This window comes from Macaca nemestrina, chromosome 17 (assembly GCF_043159975.1).
Source record: "Macaca nemestrina isolate mMacNem1 chromosome 17, mMacNem.hap1, whole genome shotgun sequence".
NCBI classification, from domain to species: Eukaryota; Metazoa; Chordata; class Mammalia; order Primates; family Cercopithecidae; genus Macaca; species Macaca nemestrina.
In genome coordinates, this window is record NC_092141.1 from 51,996,083 (window position 1) to 52,015,684 (window position 19,602).

Below are 19,602 nucleotides of genomic sequence, written 5' to 3' on the forward strand. Positions count from 1 at the left end.
CTCTGTCACCCAGGCTGGAGCACAGTGTGGCACTATCTTGGCTCACTGTAGCCTCCACCTCCCGGGTTCAAGTGATTCTCCCGCCTCATTCTCCTGAGTAGCTGGGACTACGGGTACATGCCACCATGCCTGGCTAATTTTTGTACTTTTTGGTAGAGATAGGATCTCACTGTGTTAGCCAGGCTGGTCTTGAATTCCTCGCCTCAGTGATTCACCCGCCTCCGCCTCACCAAAGTGCCAGGATTACAGGTGTGAGCCACTGCGCCTGGCCAAATTCTGTTGTTTCTGAGCCATCTTTCCATGAGGACCCAAGGACCCAGCCCAGCCATCCAGCTCCTGTCTAGCCACTTGACTTTCATGTGCAGACAGCAGCCCAGGAATCCTCGGGTTTCTGAGGGCCAAACTCACTCCAGAGCTGGGGGCTGCTCCTCCCCTTGGGCTCTCTGAGGTTGATCTCTTGCCTCTCACCCTGTCCACAGAGAACAAAGTCTTCATCCATTCCTCCAAAGCCTCACCCACATCTGATTCTCTATCTCCCAAAAAAATTCTGGGTCAGGAAGGCAGATAGACTGGAGTTGGACACAGCAGGATGACAGTCTTGCCCAGCTGACATCTCCTCAAAAGACTTTTTTTTTAGACAGGGTCTTACTCTGTTACCCAGGCTGGAGTACAGCGGCATGATCACTGCTCAGTACAGCCTCGAACACTTGGGCTCAAGCTATCCTCCCATCTCATCCTCCTGAGTAGCTGGGACTGTGGGCATGCACCACTAAGCCAAGCTAATTTTTAAATATTTTGTAGAGATGAGGTCTCCCTTTAGACCAGAATGAAGAGTCAGTAAAAAATTAATTAATGCCGGACGTGGTGGCTCACGCCTGTAACCCCAGCACTTTGGGAGGCCGAGGCGGGTGGATCACAAGGTCAGGAGATCGAGACCATCCTGGCTAACATAGCAAAACCCCGTTTCTACTAAAAATACAAAAAATTAGCTGGATGTAGTGGTGGGCACCTGTAGTCCCAGCTACTCAGGAAGCTGAGGCAGGAGAATGGTGTGAACCTGGGAGGCGGAGCTTGCAGTGAGCCGAGATCGCGCTACTGCACTCCAGCCTGGGTGACAGAGATTCCGTCTCAAAAAATAATTAATTAATTAATTAAAATAAGAGATGAGGGTCTCCTTATGTTGCCCAGGCTGGTCATAAACTCCTGGGCTCAATTGATCCTCCTGCCTCAGTGTCCCCAAATGCTGGGATTACAGGCATGAGCCACATCCCCTTGGCAAAAGACATTTTTGAACAGGCCTATGTGTTTTGTCCCTTTCAGTTGCCAGTAGAAGGACTGAATGCTCCGTGAATCCTATAAGAGAAGAGTCAGTAGCTGTTCTCACTTCTTGAGGCATCTTGCTGAGAAATACAATTGCCACCCCAATGTCCAGACGGCCAAGTCCCCAGCCCAGCCACAGCCTGTGCATGGGTGTTCCTTTCTCTATGGTAATTGTGCTGAGTAAAGGCAAACCCACAGGCCACCAGGATGGTGCCAGCTTTGCCTGGAGGGGAGGCCCACTCTGGGCGGGACTTTGTGTGGCTTTCGGCCTCTCGTGGTAACTACTGAAGGAGTCCAGTGTCCCTGGTCGCTGGGGCAGACTGGAAATGCCTTTTTAAATGGCCTCATATGGCTGTCCTTGTTAGACGAGGCTCTGCACAGGCCTGATTGCACACACACGGTCAACATGACAGGGGAACCTTCCACTTTTATTAGTCCCCAAACATAGGGCTACATTTTATTTTTGCAGAATCATGCAGGCAGCCCTGTCTTGTGGTATTGATGTTTTACTGCCATGCTCAATGAAGTAGATAAATTGAAAGTATCCAACAGATGCAATACCATTCCAGCTGCGTGTGACTGGTGGGCCACACTTTACATTCCAGCACTCAAAGTCAAGGTGAAATGCACCCTAGAAGCCCAGCACTAACTCAATTAAACACCATAATTGGCCAGGCACAGTGGCTCACGCCTGTAATCCCAGCACTCTGGGAGGCCAAGGCGGGTGGATCACTGAGGCCAGGAGTTTGAGACCAGCCTGGGCAACATGGCAAGACCCCATCTCTACAAAAATTAGCTGGGCGTGGTGGTGCGGGCCTGTAGTCCCAGCCATTTGGGAGGCTGAGGCATGAGAATCACTTGAACCAGGAAGCGGAGGGTGAAGCGAGCTGAGATTGTGCCACTGTATTCCAGCCTAGGTAACAGAGCAAGACTTTGTCTCAAAAACAAAAAAACAACGACAACAAAACAAAAAAAACCCATAATTATATAAGTATAGATTCAGATCCCAAAACATTCCCCTTCCCACTGCATAGTATCATTAGGGCACATTTCTGCTAAGACCAATCCTCAGGTGATAGCTTTAATCCTAATCCCAATCTGTTTGTACCTGTGGCTGCCGCAAGGCAGAAGGGCTTCACGTGCTTCTTGCTGATCCTTCTTTCACATAAAGAGTTGATTGTGCCTGGGTTCCCTGCTTCTCTGTCTCCTGGTCAGAAAGCAGCCCAGGAGTCCCTTGCTCTGGTCATTTTCCAAGAAATTAGGCTGGAACTCCCCTAAGCAAGAAAGGGAAACTCTGTAGGAGGACCCACGCACAGAGCACAGGACCTGCTACAAATGTGGATGGGGCCAGGTTAAATGTGTGAGTTGTGTATTTGTTTCCTATGCTGTGTAACAAATCACTACAAACTTACTGGGTTAAAACAACACACTTTTATCATCACAGTTTCTGTGGGTCAGGAGTCTGAGAACGGCTTAGCTGGGTCCTCTGCTCAGCGTCTCACAAGGCTGCAATCAAGGTGTTGGCCAAGCCACCTTCTCATCTAGAGGCTCAACTAAGAAATAATTTGCCCCCAACTCCTGCAGGTTATTGGCAGAATCCATTTCCTCGTGGTGGTGTGTGTGGGACCCCCAGCTTCTTATTGGCTGTGGCTGGAGGTGGCCCTTGTGTCCTAGAGGCCACCCACAATCTTTCCCATGTGGCCCTCGCAAGGCAGTTCACGACAGGGGTACTTGCTTCTTTATGGCCATCAGGAGACTCTCTTGCTCCAGTTGGCTAAGCCAGAGTTTTAAATAAGGTAACATAATCATGAGAGTGATGTTCATCACCTTTGCATCATTCTATTGATGAGAAGTCAGTCAGAGGTTGTGGCCATGCTCAAGGGAATAGGATTATACAAGGACATGGTCATTGGAGGTCATCTTAGGGTGGTCCACCACTGCCCAGGAGATACTGCCTGTGTTTGTGTCTTGTCTTCTTCACTTATAAGTAGTTAGGTTCGGTGATCTCAGGCAAGTTGCTTAGCCTCTCAGCCCCAGGTTCCTTATTTGTAAAACAGGAGTAAACCCTATAGGATTCTTGGGAAGATCAGATAAAGTATTCCATCTCAAATGTTCAGCAGAGTGCCTGGCATATAGTAAATACTCATAGAGACAATATGTTGGCGATTAATATTAATATTATTGGCACTGTGAGACACCCAGGCCTGTCTTGGATATTAAGAAGCAGAAGAGTAACTCAGGCTACAGCTACCTCCACCCCTGGTTACAAAACACTCTTTAAAGGCCAGATCACATTGCTGACTGCTCCAGAAATCTCAAGGGAGATCAGCTTCAGTCTGGGCTGGGACCTGGGGCATTGTGGGAGGCAGGCAGTGCCAGCCTCCCAGTCTGCCTCCCAGTCCCTGGAAACCTGTGAGGTGATGAGTGTGCTCAGAAGATGCAAGGGTCCTTCAGCAAAGACATTCTGCTCATCTGCCATGAGACTTGAGGCAGCTGATCTCAAGGCATCAGTAGTCTTGGTCTGGGTGTGAGAGGCTGAGGTGAGCATCTGCCCCAGATTGGCTGTGATCGGTGGCTCACCTACAGGAAGCTCTCCTATAGTCTAATCATCCCTGCACCTGAAACCCTTTCCACCCAAAATAGCCAGAGCCATTCTTTACCACCAGAATCCCATAAATCCCACAAGAATTTTTTTTAAACAGCAAGTAAAATACACACTCAACCCCAACATTACCATAACAACCAAAACAGACATACCAGAATACACAAGCCAAAGATAACAAAAGTTATAATAATTCACACCAATAACAACAATAACCCACAGTGGATTTTTTAAGTTTAGCGATAAATCTTTGCTCTGGATGTTGGCTTATGCAGAAATGTACTCTCCTGGCTGAGCCCCTTCCTGAATAACATGTCATGGGAGCTCTGTTGTTCTGCTCATGCCTTGATGTGGTACCTCATTTGTGCAACACTGTTCTGAAGGATGCTTGGAGACCTAACTCAGTATTAACCTCTCAACCTCATGGTGTTCCTGTGCCAGGAACACATACTGGACACTCAGGACATCCTAATTATTTCTTTTGGAAATTTTGGAAATGAGATTTTTATTTCTCAGGGAGGCAAAATATATTTTTCTAGTTATTTTCATTTTTTTTAAGAACAGCTGCAATGCCTCTGGAACTTGAGGGGGTAGGTGTTTTGAGACTCATGGGCTTGAGGAAAAAAACACACATATACACAAACCATCTTGCTTTATTTCCAAGAAGGAAATGATCCTTCGATAATATCCAAGAGAACTGGGAGGGTGATAGTCATCAGTTCTTTGGAAATCCGTAGGCATCTCTATTGAGAGAAGGGGCAAGGATCTACGGTCTACTTAGCTTTCCATTTGGGGAAATTTCCTCTAGAGGATTTTCTTTAGATCGTGAAAGCCCCATGTCTATGAGGCATGAAGCTATATGCCAAGTAAACCAGGACACGCAGTTGATGACTGAAGCTTGGGTTTCTGACTAGAGAACCAGAGCTCTCCCCTTCCTTTATTCTCTCATTCAACACGTGCAATGGGCACTTCTCATGTTCCAGGCTGTGTGCCAGCCTTTGGAAACAGGACCACGAGGCTGTGATGGAAATAAACACGGCCTCTGTCCTACTAGTTCACCATCATAGGAGACAGACAGGCAATTCCCAATATGGTGTGACAAGAGGTAAACTTGGGATCACACAGAGCACTAGGCAAGTGCAGAGGAAGGGAGGGACACCCCACCCAACTTGAAAAAGGGACAGGAAGGAGATAAGTCTGAGACAGGATTCCTGGCAGAGGGAGTAAACACACTGTGAAAAGTCTCTTCCGCACGAGAAAGCAAGGTGTCCCAGGAACTGGAGAAAGTTCTGCGTAGTGGGAGAATAGAGATGGGGGGCAGCGAGGGAATCCAGGGGAGCGATAGGCAGGACTCTCCTCACAGCCCCTCCTGGAAAAGTGACCTACACTGCAGCCTCTGGAAAAGCCATGAGAAAAACAAGGCCATCTGGCAACTGTGAACAGCCTTGAGTTAAGGGTTAAGGCTAAAGTTAAACTTTAAAGCAGAAAATTCCCTTATTTTTCATCAAGTTTTTTTTTTTAATCTTCATTTTCTTTATTTTTGGTTTTTGTTTTGAGATAGGGTCTCTGTCTGCCCAGCTCTGTCACCCCAGCTGGAGTACACTATCACAGCTCACTCCAGCCTCAACCTCCTGGGCTCAAGCCATCCTCCTACTTCAGCCTCCTGAGTAGCTGGGACCACAGGCACATGCCACCATGCCCAGCCAATTTCTTAATTAAAATATTTTCTAATATACACTTGTTTTAACAAATTCAAACAATACAAAGCTACAGTAGTTTTTGTAAGTTCCCCATTCCTCTCCATTGCTATTCTCTGGTGATATTCCCTGTTAACAATTGACTTTCTTTAAAGACATCTTTTCTATGCATATAACCAGCCTGGGTAACGAGACCCCCATCTCTTTTTTTTTTTTTTTTTTTAAGATGGAGTCTCACTCTGTTGCCCAGGCTGGAGTGCAGTGGCACGATCTTAGCTCACTGCAACCTCCGCCTCCCAGGTTCAAGTGATTCTCCTGCCTCCCAAGCAGCTGGGATTACAGGCACATGCCACCACGCCTGGCTAATTTTTCTATTTTTAATAGTTTTAATAGAGACAGAGTTTCACCATGTTGGCCAGGCTGTTGTCAAACTTGTAACCTCAGGTGATTCGCCCGCCTCCACCTCACAAAGTGCTGGGATTACAGGCATGAGCCACCATGCCCAGCCGACCCCATCTCTTAAAATAAAAAAACAAAACAAAAAAGAAGGAATGAAGTACGAACACATGCTACAATGTGGATGAATCTCAAAAACATTATGCTTAGGGAAAGAAGCCAGACACAAAAGGCCACGTATTGTAGAACTCCATTTACATGAATTGTCAAGAACAGGAGAATCCATAGAAATCGAAGATTGGTGGTTGCTCAGGGCTGCTTGATTTATACAGGTCTCATTTGGGAGTGATGAAATGTTTTAGAAGTAGATAGAAGTGATGATGGTTACACACAACGTTATGAATGTATTGAACACCACTGAATTGTTCACTTTAAAATGGTTAATTTTGGCCGGGTGCAGTGGCTCACATGCCTGTAATCCCAGCACTTCAGGAGGCCAAGGCAGGCGGATCACGAGGTCAGGAGATCGAGACCACCTTGGCTAACACGGTGAAACCTCCCTTACCTTATTTGTCTCCCGTCTCTATTAAAAATACAAAAAATTAGCTGGGTGTGGTGGTGGGTGCCTGTAATGCCAGCTACTTGGGAGGCTGAGGCAGGAGAATCGCTTGAACCCGGGAGGTGGAGGTTGCAGTGAGCCGAGATCGCGCCACTGCACTCCAGCCTGGGCGACAGAGTGAGACTCCTTCTCAAATAAAAAAAATAAAATAAAATAAAATAAAATAAGTTAAGTTTATGTTATGTGAATGTTACCTCACTAAAAATAAATAAATGAAAATATATTCTGGATTTTCCATTTTCAGCCATGACTCAGTATCTGGCTTCAACCTCAACTGTAAATAACCATAATCATGAACAAAAGATAGGAAGCAACTGATTTCAGGCATTAGGCGAGTGCTGAGCTGTGTCTTTGAACCAGCGGCAACCCTATATTCGCCCTGGCTTTCTGCCTCCAAGGGTGGTTTCCAAGCTGTAGTGGAGGCAGTGGAGCCCAACCATGGTGCAGTGTTGCACTGGGCAGAAAAAACAAGGACCTGGTGGAGGAGACAGATCAGAGTTCAGGGCTCTAAGATGGCTGGAACTTGTGGGCTATGGAGCAGAGGGAACTGCAGAAAAGGAACCCCAGAAATCTGTGAAGCAGTTCCCTTCAAGCACCGGGACAAATCCTGAGCTGCCTGTGCCCAGGGTGGTAATTCACAAGGTCTGGTAGAGAACAGTTGCCGAAAGGCTGACAATTGAACAGAGATTTCAGGGATTGAAATCCCCGGGCACTGTGGCTCATGCCTGGAATCCCAGCACTTGGGAGGCCGAGGTGGGTGCATCACTTGAGGCCAGGAGTTCAAGACCAGCCTGGCCAACATGGTGAAACCCCATCTCTACTAAAAATATAAAAATTACCCAGGTGTGGTAGCGGGCACCTGTAATGCCAGTGACTTGGGAGGCTGAGGCAAGATAATTGTTTGAACCCGGGCAGCAGAGGTTGCAGTGAGCCAAGATTACACCACTGCACCCCAGCCTGGACAACAGAGCAAGACTCTGTCTCAGAAAAGTAAAAAAAGAATACTGGCAAGTCTTTGGAATTCTGACCCAGCCAGAGCCAAGACACAGAGGGCCTTCAGTAGAGACCCCCCAGAAAGTCCTCATTGTAGAAATAAGGACCATGTCCTAGGAGCAGGTGCTTGGCCTAGGAATAAGGGTGAAACTGAAATAGATCCACATTAACAAAAACTAAACCCAAACCTTAACAAAAGCGAGGTGACTCATCAAAAATTTAGCTACATGCCCCCCGCCAAAAAAATTCAACACTCTTTAGAAAAACATTTTTAAAATCCAGAGTCTCTGTGATACATCAGTCACAATACCAAGAATGTAATGAAAAATTACTACCCATTTTTCTATTTCTATGTTCTTAGCCTTTGTTTTGTGATATGATTAAGTTACTTAGAGACAGTTTGATTCTTTCAGGTTTTGTTTTTAAGCTTTGTCAGGTGAGACCAAAGCAGCATTTTGGGCTAATTTTGTACCATTATTTGAGGCAAAACTCTTCTGAGGACATTAACTGGGGACTCTCCCTGAATCATGAGGCTTTCTATTCTGGCAGAAACAGGAATTATTCCCAGTCCTGTGTAAGTCTGGGGGATCGTTCTCTATGATGCTCTTCGGTAGTTCTTTCTTCAGTTCTGCATGGTTTTCTCACCTGCATGCATTGACAAGTATTTAGCTGAAGACTCAAGGAGAGTTCTCCGAAGTCTTCAGAACTCTCTTTCCCCCTCTTCCTCCAGTTCCCTTCCCCCCCTCCCCCCTCCTCCATGCCGCCTCCCTCCAACCACCCCCCCACCCTGGTCTCCCACCCTATCCAAGCTCTATTCTCTCTAATACTCTGTCCTACAAACTCTTAACTACCTTGGCCTCCCCAGACTCCCAGCTCCACATCCTCAATTCAGGGAAACTGCTGGCTTCCATGTGGGTTTTCCCTCCCTATTCTGAGACCTGGAATCTGTCTCTAGGCAAAGAGCTGGGGCAATTGTATGAGGCAATTGTAGGAGGCTCATCTTATTTGTCTCCCTAACCTCAATTATCATTAGCTATTGTTGCCTGATGTTCTACTGTATTTATTTATTATTTTTCTTTCTTTTTAGTCACTTCAGGCAGAAGGGCAAATCTGGTTCCAGTTACTCCATCTTGACTATAACTTACAACTATAAATTCAATTACTTAGAGGAAACGAAAACATTTTTTGAAAAAGAAAACTTTCAAAACTGATCCAAGAAGGAATAAAAAATATGAATCATCCTATATTTGTTAAAAATTGAATTCATCAGCTGTGCGTGGTGGCTCACGCCTGTAATCCCAGCACTTTGGGAGGCCGAGGCAGGCAGATCACCTGAGTCAGGAGTTCGAGACCAGCCTAGCCAACATGGAGAAACCCCATCTCTACTAAAAATACACAAATTAGCTGAATGTGGTGGCGCACACTTGTAATCTCAGCTACTCAGGAGGCTGAGGCAGGAGAATCTCTTGAACCTGGGAGGCAGAGGTTGCAGTGAGCCGAGGTTGCACCACTGCACTCCAGCCTGAGTGAAAAATGTGAAACTCCATCTCAAAAAAAAAAAAAAAAATTGAATTCATCCTTTAAAACCTTTTCACAAAGAAAACTACAGGTCCATATGCCTTCACTGGTGAATCCTGTTAAAATTTTTGAAAATAAATAATACTAATGTTATACAAATGTTTTCAGAGAACCGAGAAAGATAAAAATACCCAACTCAGCAGAAACCTGATATCAAATTCTCACAAGGTCATTATAAGGAAAAGAAAATTTTAAACCAAAATCATTTATGAACATAGACAAAAATTCTAAACAAAGGCCAGCCACAGTGGCTCCTGCCTATAATTCCAGTACTTTAGGAGGCCAAGGCAAGAGGGTTGCTTGAGTTCAGGAATTTGAGACCAACCTGGGGAACATACTGAGACCTTGTCTCTACTCAAAATCAAAAAAAAAAAAAAATAAGCCAGGCATAGTGGTGCACATTTGTAGTCCCAGCTACTTGGGACGCTGAGGTGGGAGGATTGCTTGAGCCTAGGAAATGAAGGCTGCAGTGAACTATGATCACACCATTGCACCATTGCACTTCAGCCTGGGTGACAGCAAGACCCTGTCTGAAACAAATTAAAAATCTAAACAAAATATTAACAAATTAAATCTATCAATACATTTAAAAATGCATATGGCTAACTGTGGTTTATCCCAGGAATACAAGGCAGGGTTAATACTTAAAAATCAATCAATGTGGCTGGGCACAGTGGCTCATGCCTGTAATCCCAGCACTTTGGGAGGCCAAGGTGGGTGGGTCGCTTGAACCCAGGAGTTTGAGACCAGACTGGGCAACGTAGTGAAACCCCATCTCTACAAAAAATACAAAAATTAGCTGGGCATGGTGGTGCACACCTGTAGTCCCAGCTACTCGAAGCACTGAGGCAGGAGGATCACTTGCACCTGGGAGGCCGAGGCTGCAGTGAGCCATCATTACACCATTGCACTCCAGCTGGGGCAAAAGAGTGAGACTCTCTCAAAAAAAAAAAAAAAAAAAAAATCAATCACTGTAATTCACAATTACAAAGGATAACAACCATATGATCATCTCAATAGATGCACAAGATATATATAACAAAATTCAGAGTAATTCATGATTTTTTTTTAAAAGAAAACTCTCCACAAACAAGGGCTAACATGAAATTTTCTCAGCCTAATAAAGGGCATTTATGAAAACCAACAGCTAACATCACAGTGGTGAAAGACTGAACATTTTCCCTTAATATTGGGAAAAAAGCAAAGATGTACATTCTTACTACATCTGTTCAACATCCTTCTGGAGGTCCTAGCCAGTGCAATGAGAAAAAGGCACTATAGAGATAGATAGATAGAGATATAGATTGAAAATGAAGAATGAAACTGTCTTTATTTCCAGATACCATAATTTAATACATAGAAATCCAAAGGAATCTATGAAACCACTACTAGAACTAAAAAGAGAATTTGCAAGATACAAAGTCAATGTATAAAAATCAATTGTATTTCTATATCGTAGCAATGAAGACTTTAAAAATAACATTTAAAAATAACATTTACATTTGGGAGACTGAGGCAGGAGGATCCTTTGAGCCCAGGAGTTCAAGACCAGCTTGGACAACATAGTGAGACCTGTCTCTACGAAAGTAAAACTAAAATAACTTCTACAAAAATATCAAAAACATCAAACACATAGGGAAATTTGTAATGCAATATGTCCAAAATATATACCTTGAAAACTATAAAACATTGCCGACAGGAATTTTAAAAGAACTAAATAAGTGTAAAGATATACCATGTTCATTGACTGGAAGACTCAATATTGTTAAGATATCAATTCTTCCACAAATTGATCTAAATATTCAATGCAATCCTAACTAAAGTCTTAGCAGGGTTTTGGGGTTTGTTTTCGGTTTTTCTTTTTCTTTTTTTGATAGACATTGACATCCAAGATTCCAAAATTTACATGGAAATGCAAATGACATAGAATAGTCAAAATATTTTGAAAAACAACGAACTCAGAAGCCTTACATGAACTGCTTTCAAGATTTACTATGGTATTCACATGAGGATAGACATAAAGATCAGTGGGAACAGAATAGAGTCTAGAAGTAGACAAATGCACATAGCGTTTCAATTGAATTTGGACAAAGATCCAAAGCTAATTTAATGAGGAAGAGACAGTCTTTTCAACATATGGTGCTGTAACAACTGTATATCCAGATGCAAAATAATAAACTTCTGCCCATACCTTACAGCATACATAAAAATCAACTTAAAAGGATTAGAGGCCTAATATGAAAGCTAAAACTATAAAGCCTCTAGATAAACAGGCAAATATAACCTTGGAGTAAGCAAAGATTTCCTTCCTTCCTTTCCTTCCTTTCTTTCCTTTCCTTCCTTTCCTTCCTTCCTCCCTTTTCTTCTTTCAGACAAAGTCTCACTCTGTCACCCAGGCTGGAGCACAGTGGTGTGATCTCAGCTCACTGCAGCCTATGCCTCCTGGGTTCGAGCAACTCCCCTGCCTTAGCCTCCAAAGTAGCTAGGATTACAGGCATGTGCCACCATGCCTGGCTAATTTTTGTATTTTTAGTAGAGACAGGATTTCACCATATTGGTCAGGCTGGTCTCGAACTCCTGGCCGTAAGTGATCTACCCACCTCAGCCTCCCAAAGTGCTGGGATTACAGGCATAAGCCACCATACCTGGCAATAAAGATTTCTTAAGACACAAAAGTATTAAATATAAAAGAAAAATAAATAAGTTGTACTTTATCAAAATTAAAAACTTATTTTTCAGAATGCATGATTTTAAAAAAATGAAAAGACAAATCACAGACTAGACGAAAATATATGCAATATATATGCCTGACAAATGATTCATATCCAGAAGACAGTCATCTCTCAATATCTGTGGGGACTTGGTTCTAGGAACCCCTGTGGATACCAAAACCCATGGATGCTCCAGTCTCTTACATAAAACAGTGTAGTATTTGCATATATCCTATGCACATCCTCTTGTATACATTAGCTCATCTCTAGATTACTTATAATACCTAATACAATGTAAATATGCAAACAGTTGTTATACTGTATTTTTAAAAATTATATTATTTGTATTGTTGTATTGTTATTTATTTTTTAAAAACTTTTTCATCGGTGATTAGTTGAATCTGTGACTACAGAACCCAGAGTATGGAGGGCTGTTTATCAAAAATTTTACAAACTAAAAAGAAAAAAAAAATAATAACGATGCAGTAAAAAAAAATAAATAAATAAAGGGCAAAAGACTTTTAAAAGCATTTTGAGGCCAGGCTCAGTGACTCACGCCTGTAATCCCAGCACTTTGGGAGGCCAAGGCAGGTGGATCACAAGGTCAGGAGTTCGAGACCAGCCTAACTAACATGGAGAAACCCCGTCTCTACTAAAAATACAAAAGTAGCCAGACGTGGTGGCACATGCCTGTAATCCCAGCTACTCAGGAGGCTGAGGCAGGAGAATCACTTGAACCCGGGAGGCGGAGGTTGCGGTTAGCTGAGATCTTGCCACTGCACTCTAGCCTGGGCAACAAGAGCAAAATTCCGTCCCCAAAAAAAAAAAATTTTTTTTAAAGAAGATATTTGAATATCCAATAATCATACGAAAAGGCGTTCCATATCATTTGTCATCAAATATAAATTAAAACCACAAAATAGACCATTAAACACACTAAATGGCTAAAATTTAAAAGATTGAAAATACACGATGTAGGCAAGAATATGGATCCATTGGAACTTTCATATATTCTGGTAGAAGTATGAAATAGTACTACCACTTTGAAAACTGCTTGGCAGTTTTTAATGAAGTTAAACATTCATCATGCAACACAGCAATCCTTTCATCGTTGTTTTTGTTTTTTTATGAGACAGGGTCTCACCTTGTTGCCCAAGCTGGTCTCGAGCTTGTGAGCTCAAATGATCCACCTGCTTCAGCCTCCCAAAGTGCTGGGATTACAGGCGAGGGCCACTGCGCCCGGCCTGACACAGCAATTCAATTCCTAGGTGTATGCCCAAGAGAAATGATATATACACACACACACACATATACACATATATATATACACACACACGTATATATACATATATGCACAAAAGACTTGTACAAGAACTGTCACAGTTTTATACATAATGGCCAAAAACTGAAACATCCTAAACATCCATCCACCGTGAATAAACAAACCATGGTATACAAATGAGTAATGGCATACTACTCTGCAACTGTCTTAGTCTGCTCGGGCTACCATAGCAAAACACCACAGTTCTGAAGGCTAGGAAGTCCAAACTAAGGTGTCCGCAAAGTGATTGTGGTGGGGGCGGGAACATCTTAATTAAGCAATTTAATCTTAATTACTTCCTTGGAGGCCCCATCTCCAAATACAGCCACACTGAGGAATTAGGGCTTCAATATATGAATTTGCGGGGGAGGTAAAAATGTCCAAAAAAGCAACAAAAAGGAAACTACTGATCCTTGTAACATAACTGAATGTAAAAAGACCTATAATTCAAAAAATATGAAGAACAAAGAAATCATCTACGATGTTAGAAATCAAAACAGTGGTTGCCTCTGTGTGGGTGGGGAGAAACTGACCAAAAGGAGGCATAAGGGAAATTTTCAGTGATGGAAATGTTTTTTATCTTGATCAGGGTGGTATTGACACAGGGGAATACATTTGTAAAAATGCACACAGACTCATCCTTAGAATATGTAAATTATGGCTCAATAAAGTACATATCTCTATATCAGCTCATATGGAGTTACCTCTGAGTAAATTTACCTTTTTAGCAGCTGTATAATCTTCTGTTGTATGAATGTACCGTAATTTCTCAAACTGTTTCCCCATTGATGGACATTTAGATTTCTCCCAAGTTTTTGCTGTTACCAGCAATGCCATAGTCAGCATCCTTGAAGGATAGATCTAAGTTGGATTGTTACAGCTGTTTCTCTGTAAAGATGAAGAGTCTGAAGCCCAGATGTTAAGAAGAGACTTCCCAAGGCCTACAGTAATTACCCATTGTGAGATATGGTGGTAGAACCTGGAACTGGAAAGGCTTGTGTCATTACATAGAAATACGGATGAGGGGAGATACTGGGTTTCCAAGCAGAATAACAGGAATCATTTAGAATGATTCCACTTCCTATTTTGTCTAACTGCTACATCCTGTGAGTATTAATGCCTTTGGCTGCCTTAATTTAACATTATGCTAAGTTAATTCCTGGGATCCTATAGTACCCTGGACTTATTAACAACTACGTTCCCAGAAATGTGTTAACATTTTATATGCATTATCTCATTTGACCATTGCAACTTCATTAGGTATACCTGTTATTAATTTCATGCCTATTTTATAGATGGAAAAACAGAGGCTTAGAGCATTTAAGTAACTTTCCTAAGGTTGCATAGCTAATAAGAAGTATAGACAGATTTCAATCCAGGTCCCCAATACAAAAGCCTTACTCTTTTTAAGAGTCAGGGTTTCACTCTGTTGCCCATACTGGAGTGCAGTGGCACGATCTTGGCTTACTGCAGTCTCAGCCTCTCGGGCTCAAGTGATCCTCTTGCCTCAGCCTCCCAAGCAGCTGGGACTACAGGTGCACACTGCCATACCCGGCTAGAAAAGGCCTGACTATTAACCATTATGTTAAACTTCCTTTCAAGAATAATGCTTCCCAAGGCTGTTGTGAGGGTTTCAAAAATTGGTTGCAATGTTGATCACTGGTCTCTCTACCCCTTGAATATTGTTACTACTTCTTTATCTTTCTAAAATCTGGCACATAGTGGAGGTTAAAGGGTTTAGCCCTGTGCCTGACATATAGTGTGCATTCAGTGAGTGCTAATTATTATTACTATTATTGGAACTACCAAACATTTTTTGAGTAAGTAAACATTTGCATGAATAACTAATTACCTAAATTATTCCTTTAGCAAATAAACAATGAACATAGGGACAACAGGCGACAGTCCTCCTCTCCTGCCAAACATCTCATTTGGAGGCAGCTGAACCATGAAGGAATTGCCAGCCCTTCTCTGTGCACATGTCTGCTCCCCTGTGGGACACAGAAACAGGAAGGGCATCCAATTCAGTGTTGGGGTTCCAGCCCACACTCCGTGCCGGCACGGTGATGGGCAGATTCTCCACACACATGTGCGTGCAGAAAAGAACGAGTTGGTGTGGTAGTGGTGATGGGGTGTGTGTGTGTGTGTGTGTGTGTGTGTGTGTGTGTGTGTGTGTACTGCCTCTTATTCCTTCACAATGAAACCTGACTGCGAATGGCACAGGGTTGCAGAGAGGCTTTGGGTAACACCAGAGCATGTACAAAGGATGAACACAGGCTTAAGGGTAAGTCACGCACGCAGGGTTCCAGAACATCAAAAAGGCCCTTGAACCTCTGTTGTATCCTGTTACTCTGCCGCCTCATCTTCACTGGAGGAAGATCTTGTGGCCTGGAGGTAGAAGGCATATGTTGGGGAAGAGTTTCCTCAGTCCCATGGGCCAGAAGAGTGCTGCTTCCCTTGACCCACATGGCCTTGAGTGCCCGTCAGCATTCAACGCCTCTGTCCACTTATTAGCCGCCCCTGTCATCCACGCAAGTTGAGCCCTGAGCCCTTGTCTGAGCCTAATTCTTCATTTGCCTGCCTGGCTCCTGCCTCCTCCTGCCTAGTGCATGGATGGGTTTGTCTCCTTGGTAAGAAGACCCCCGGCACTCTCAATCTAGCTGCCCTGCTCAGAGAAGACCCTATCACAGGTTTGGGATTTGGCTCTTTCAGCCCCACTGCCTGACTGGCTGACATTACCCACTTCTTGGCAGGGTGGGGAGCAGGGGACAGCATGCCCACAAGCCTGTTGACCTAAGGCAGCACCTGCAACCACTCGCTAAGATGGCATTTTTCCCCAGAGCTGGTCCTGCCTTGCCTAGCATAGTTACCGCAATCCTCCTTTTATGCCTCTAAAAGCCCTTACTCTCATTTTGTAGTTAAGTTTTCAGAGTCTTGCTCATTTAAGGCAATTTTGGTTTCTCTTTTATGGTAATTCTTAAACCATTAAGTGAAACTTGTTTGAAATGTCTGTCACTCTGTTATTACAGAAACAATGTAACAAGAAATGCATTTTCATGTAAGACTCTACGTAGCAGCCAGAAAAGATAAATTGTTCTCACACTTAAATATTTGAATTTGAAAATATCAAGACAAAGAGATGGAAAAAAATGAGCCAATAGATAACGGGCATAGAGGATCAAATTGGGATCCCACTAATAGGAGTTTCTGAAAAAAGAGGACAGGAAAAACAGAAGAGGAAATTATTAAAGAAATAATATAGGAAAATTTCTCAGAGGTGAAGGACACAAGAGCTGAGATTCAGCGACGTCAGGACAACGAATGAAACAAGACTCACACCTAGAAACTACATTGTGAAATAAGAGGTCACCAAGGATAAAAAGAGCACCATAGGCCAGGCGCGGTGGCTCAAGCCTGTAATCCCAGCACTTTGGGAGGCCGAGACAGGCGGATCACAAGGTCAGGAGATCGAGACCATCCTGGCTAACACGGTGAAACCCCATCTCTACTAAAAAATACAAAAAAAAAAAAAAAACTAGCCGGGCGAAGTGGCGGGTGCCTGTGGTCCCAGCTACTCGGGAGGCTGAGGCAGGAGAATGGCGTAAACCCGGGAGGCGGAGCTTGCAGTGAGCTGAGATCCGGCCACTGCACTCCAGCCTGGGCAACAGAGCCAGACTCAGTCTCAAAAAAAAAAAAAAAAAAAAGAGCACCATAAAACTTCCATGGAGGGTCAGATTCCTTATGAAGCAATAATAACAATGAATCCGGGTTTCTTTTAAAAAAAAAATTTTTTTTTTTTTTTTTTTTTTGGAGCCTGGAGTGCAGTGGCATGATCTCAGCTCACTACAACCTCCACCTCCCAGGTTCAAGCAATTCTCCTGCCTCAGCCTCCTGAGTAGCTGGGATTACAGGCGTGCACCACCATGCCTGGCTAATTTTTGTATTTTTAGCAGAGATGGGGTTTCGCCAGGCTGGTCTCGAACTCCTGACCTCATGTAATCCACTTGCCTCACCCTCCCAAAGTGCTGAGATTACAGGCATGAGCCACCGTGGCCAGCCCAAATATTTTTTCTTTTTTGCTGGCAAGTATGAAAAGCAAGAATCAGGATTTTTCAATAGGAAAATCAATGTGAAGGGGAATAGATCAGTGCCTTCAAAGTTTTAAGGGAATTTGATTTGCGACTGAGAATTCAATGTCCAGCCCCATTATCAGTCAAGTATAAAGGCAGAATAAGTAAATTTCTAATCATAAACGATTCAGAAGTTTTACCTACCACACACTTCTATGTAGGATGTCATTTAGTGGGTATGCTCTGGTAAAATAAAGAAAAATCTAGATGGCAACCTAAGTCTCAGAAATTGTGTCTGCACCCAGGAAAGCATGGCGTGAAGTCCCCAAATGATAACTGTCCAGTCTGAAGGAGGAGGACAGGGGCTGTAGAAGGTAGACCTCGGGGAGGATAAAAAATCTCAACAGAATGCCCACTGGGAGGGAAAGTCAGGGGGAAATTGAGAACATGATAAAATCAAATAGTGCAAGAAAAAAAAAAAAAAAGCATTTTGAAATCCAGATCAAAGAAAAGTATCACAAGAAAGCAAACATAAACAGATATAATACTGGCTGGACAAAGAACCATAGGTGTATGGTTTCAACAATGTAAGCATTGTTTATTGGTTTTACAATCAATCTATAAGCAAAGCAGGGAAGACTTAATTAGAATCATGAAACAGAATGAGGAAGCTATCAGTCAGTAGAATGTAAAAATATATATGACAAAGGCTTGGAGAGAAAAGGAAGGAGGAGAGAAGGAGGAAAGCTGAGGCACCAGCCGCCTCTTATAAAGTATTGGTGGGTGGTGTCAGGAGATACTAGTAGATGAACAAGAGGTAGTCTAAGCCTATTTCTGAAAGTGACAATTGTAGCCAAAATAGTGATATAGCTGTGTTGGGAGAATGAGAGGAAGGGAGATGGAGGAGGGGTGTAAGTGAGCTAAGTCATTTTCCAATGTAGCAGGAAGTCAATGAGTATTCATTTAAAATGTGAAATTAAAAACCGACCGGGCGCAGTGGCTCACACCTGTAATCCCAGTACTTTGGGAGACCGAGGTGGGTGGATCACCTGAGGTCAGGGGTTCAAGACCAGCCTAGGCAACATGGTGAAACCCCATCTCTACTAAAAATACAAAAATTAGCTGGGTGTGGTAGTGTGCACCTGTAGTCTCAGCTACTTGGGAGGCTGAGGCAGGAGAATCGCTTGAACCCGGGAGGGGGAGGTTGCAGTGAGCCAAGATCGTGAGACTGCACTCCAGCCTGGCAACAGAGCAAGACTCTGTCTCAAATAAAAAAGTAAAAAATAAAAAAACAGCAGTACTTACTTGGGGACATGCAGAAAACATTCAGAGAAAAACATCTAAAAAGGTGGGAAGTGATTGCTCTGGGGATTGAAGAACAGGGGACTCTGTTGTTTGACTTAAAAAAGCATCTTAAATGAAAGCACAGTTATATCCTATATGTTCTCTACTTGAAGGGATGTAAGCACGTTAATAAATTGGAGATTTCTCAAATACAGCTAGGGATCGGAATGAGAAAGAAACCGGCTTCAGTTGCAGTTACTTCACTGATGTGGAGCCCACCTTCCCTCTGCAGTTAAATGGGAGCAGTGACACCCATATTTGTTTGGTGGGATCCAGGGGGTTGGGTTATTCTACATCTACTATTTCATTCTATCCTCTTCCCAACCCTACAAGTTGGGAATGTGAGGGCGGGGACTAGGTCTCCTCATTTTACATACAGGATCCAGGCTTAGGAGAGCGAGTAACTTGTCAGAATGTGAAATGGCCTACTTCCGCAGCCGTGGTGCTAGGACAGGTGCTTGGTGCACCTCGTGTTGAGATCTGCCAGTCCTGAAATCAGCAGGGCAAGAGCGGGTAGTACTGAGAACAGGACAGACAGTGAAGGCTAGGCAGGGCTCTGCAGGGGCAACTCTTATTGCGGTTTCATTCCCAAGAGCACACAAAGCCAAACTTCAAATACAGGCTGTCCCTATATGACCCCCCTGCCACATCTATTTTTTTAAATCAAATTATTGTCAAAACAACATAACAATGACTTTAAAGGAATGTGTTTAAATCACCCATAATCCTCCCCATGCCTGTGCACAATTAGATTTTTTGTGATCCTTTTTCTGGTCTTTGTCTGCATTATACATAATTCTACACTGTTCTGATCCTCGTGTACATATAATTTTGTAAGCATTCTACCTCTAATAAATGGTGTTTCTTGTTTCTACATAGTCTGCATAATTACTTGTTTTAATGGCTACATATTATGCAGGATCATTTTTAATTAACTACAATACCCTAGGT

General features: G+C 43.3%; 1 long non-coding RNA gene across 2 annotated transcripts in view; it reads right to left on the bottom strand.

The window, feature by feature from the left end:
• LOC105476794 (uncharacterized) overlaps nt 1-19,602 on the bottom strand; it is a 54,356-nt gene that overhangs the window by 13,783 nt on the left and 20,971 nt on the right. For both annotated transcript variants that reach the window (XR_011615719.1, XR_011615720.1), the window contains exon 2: nt 2,429-2,594. This is a non-coding gene — a long non-coding RNA (uncharacterized lncRNA). The remainder of the gene's footprint in view (nt 1-2,428; nt 2,595-19,602) is intronic.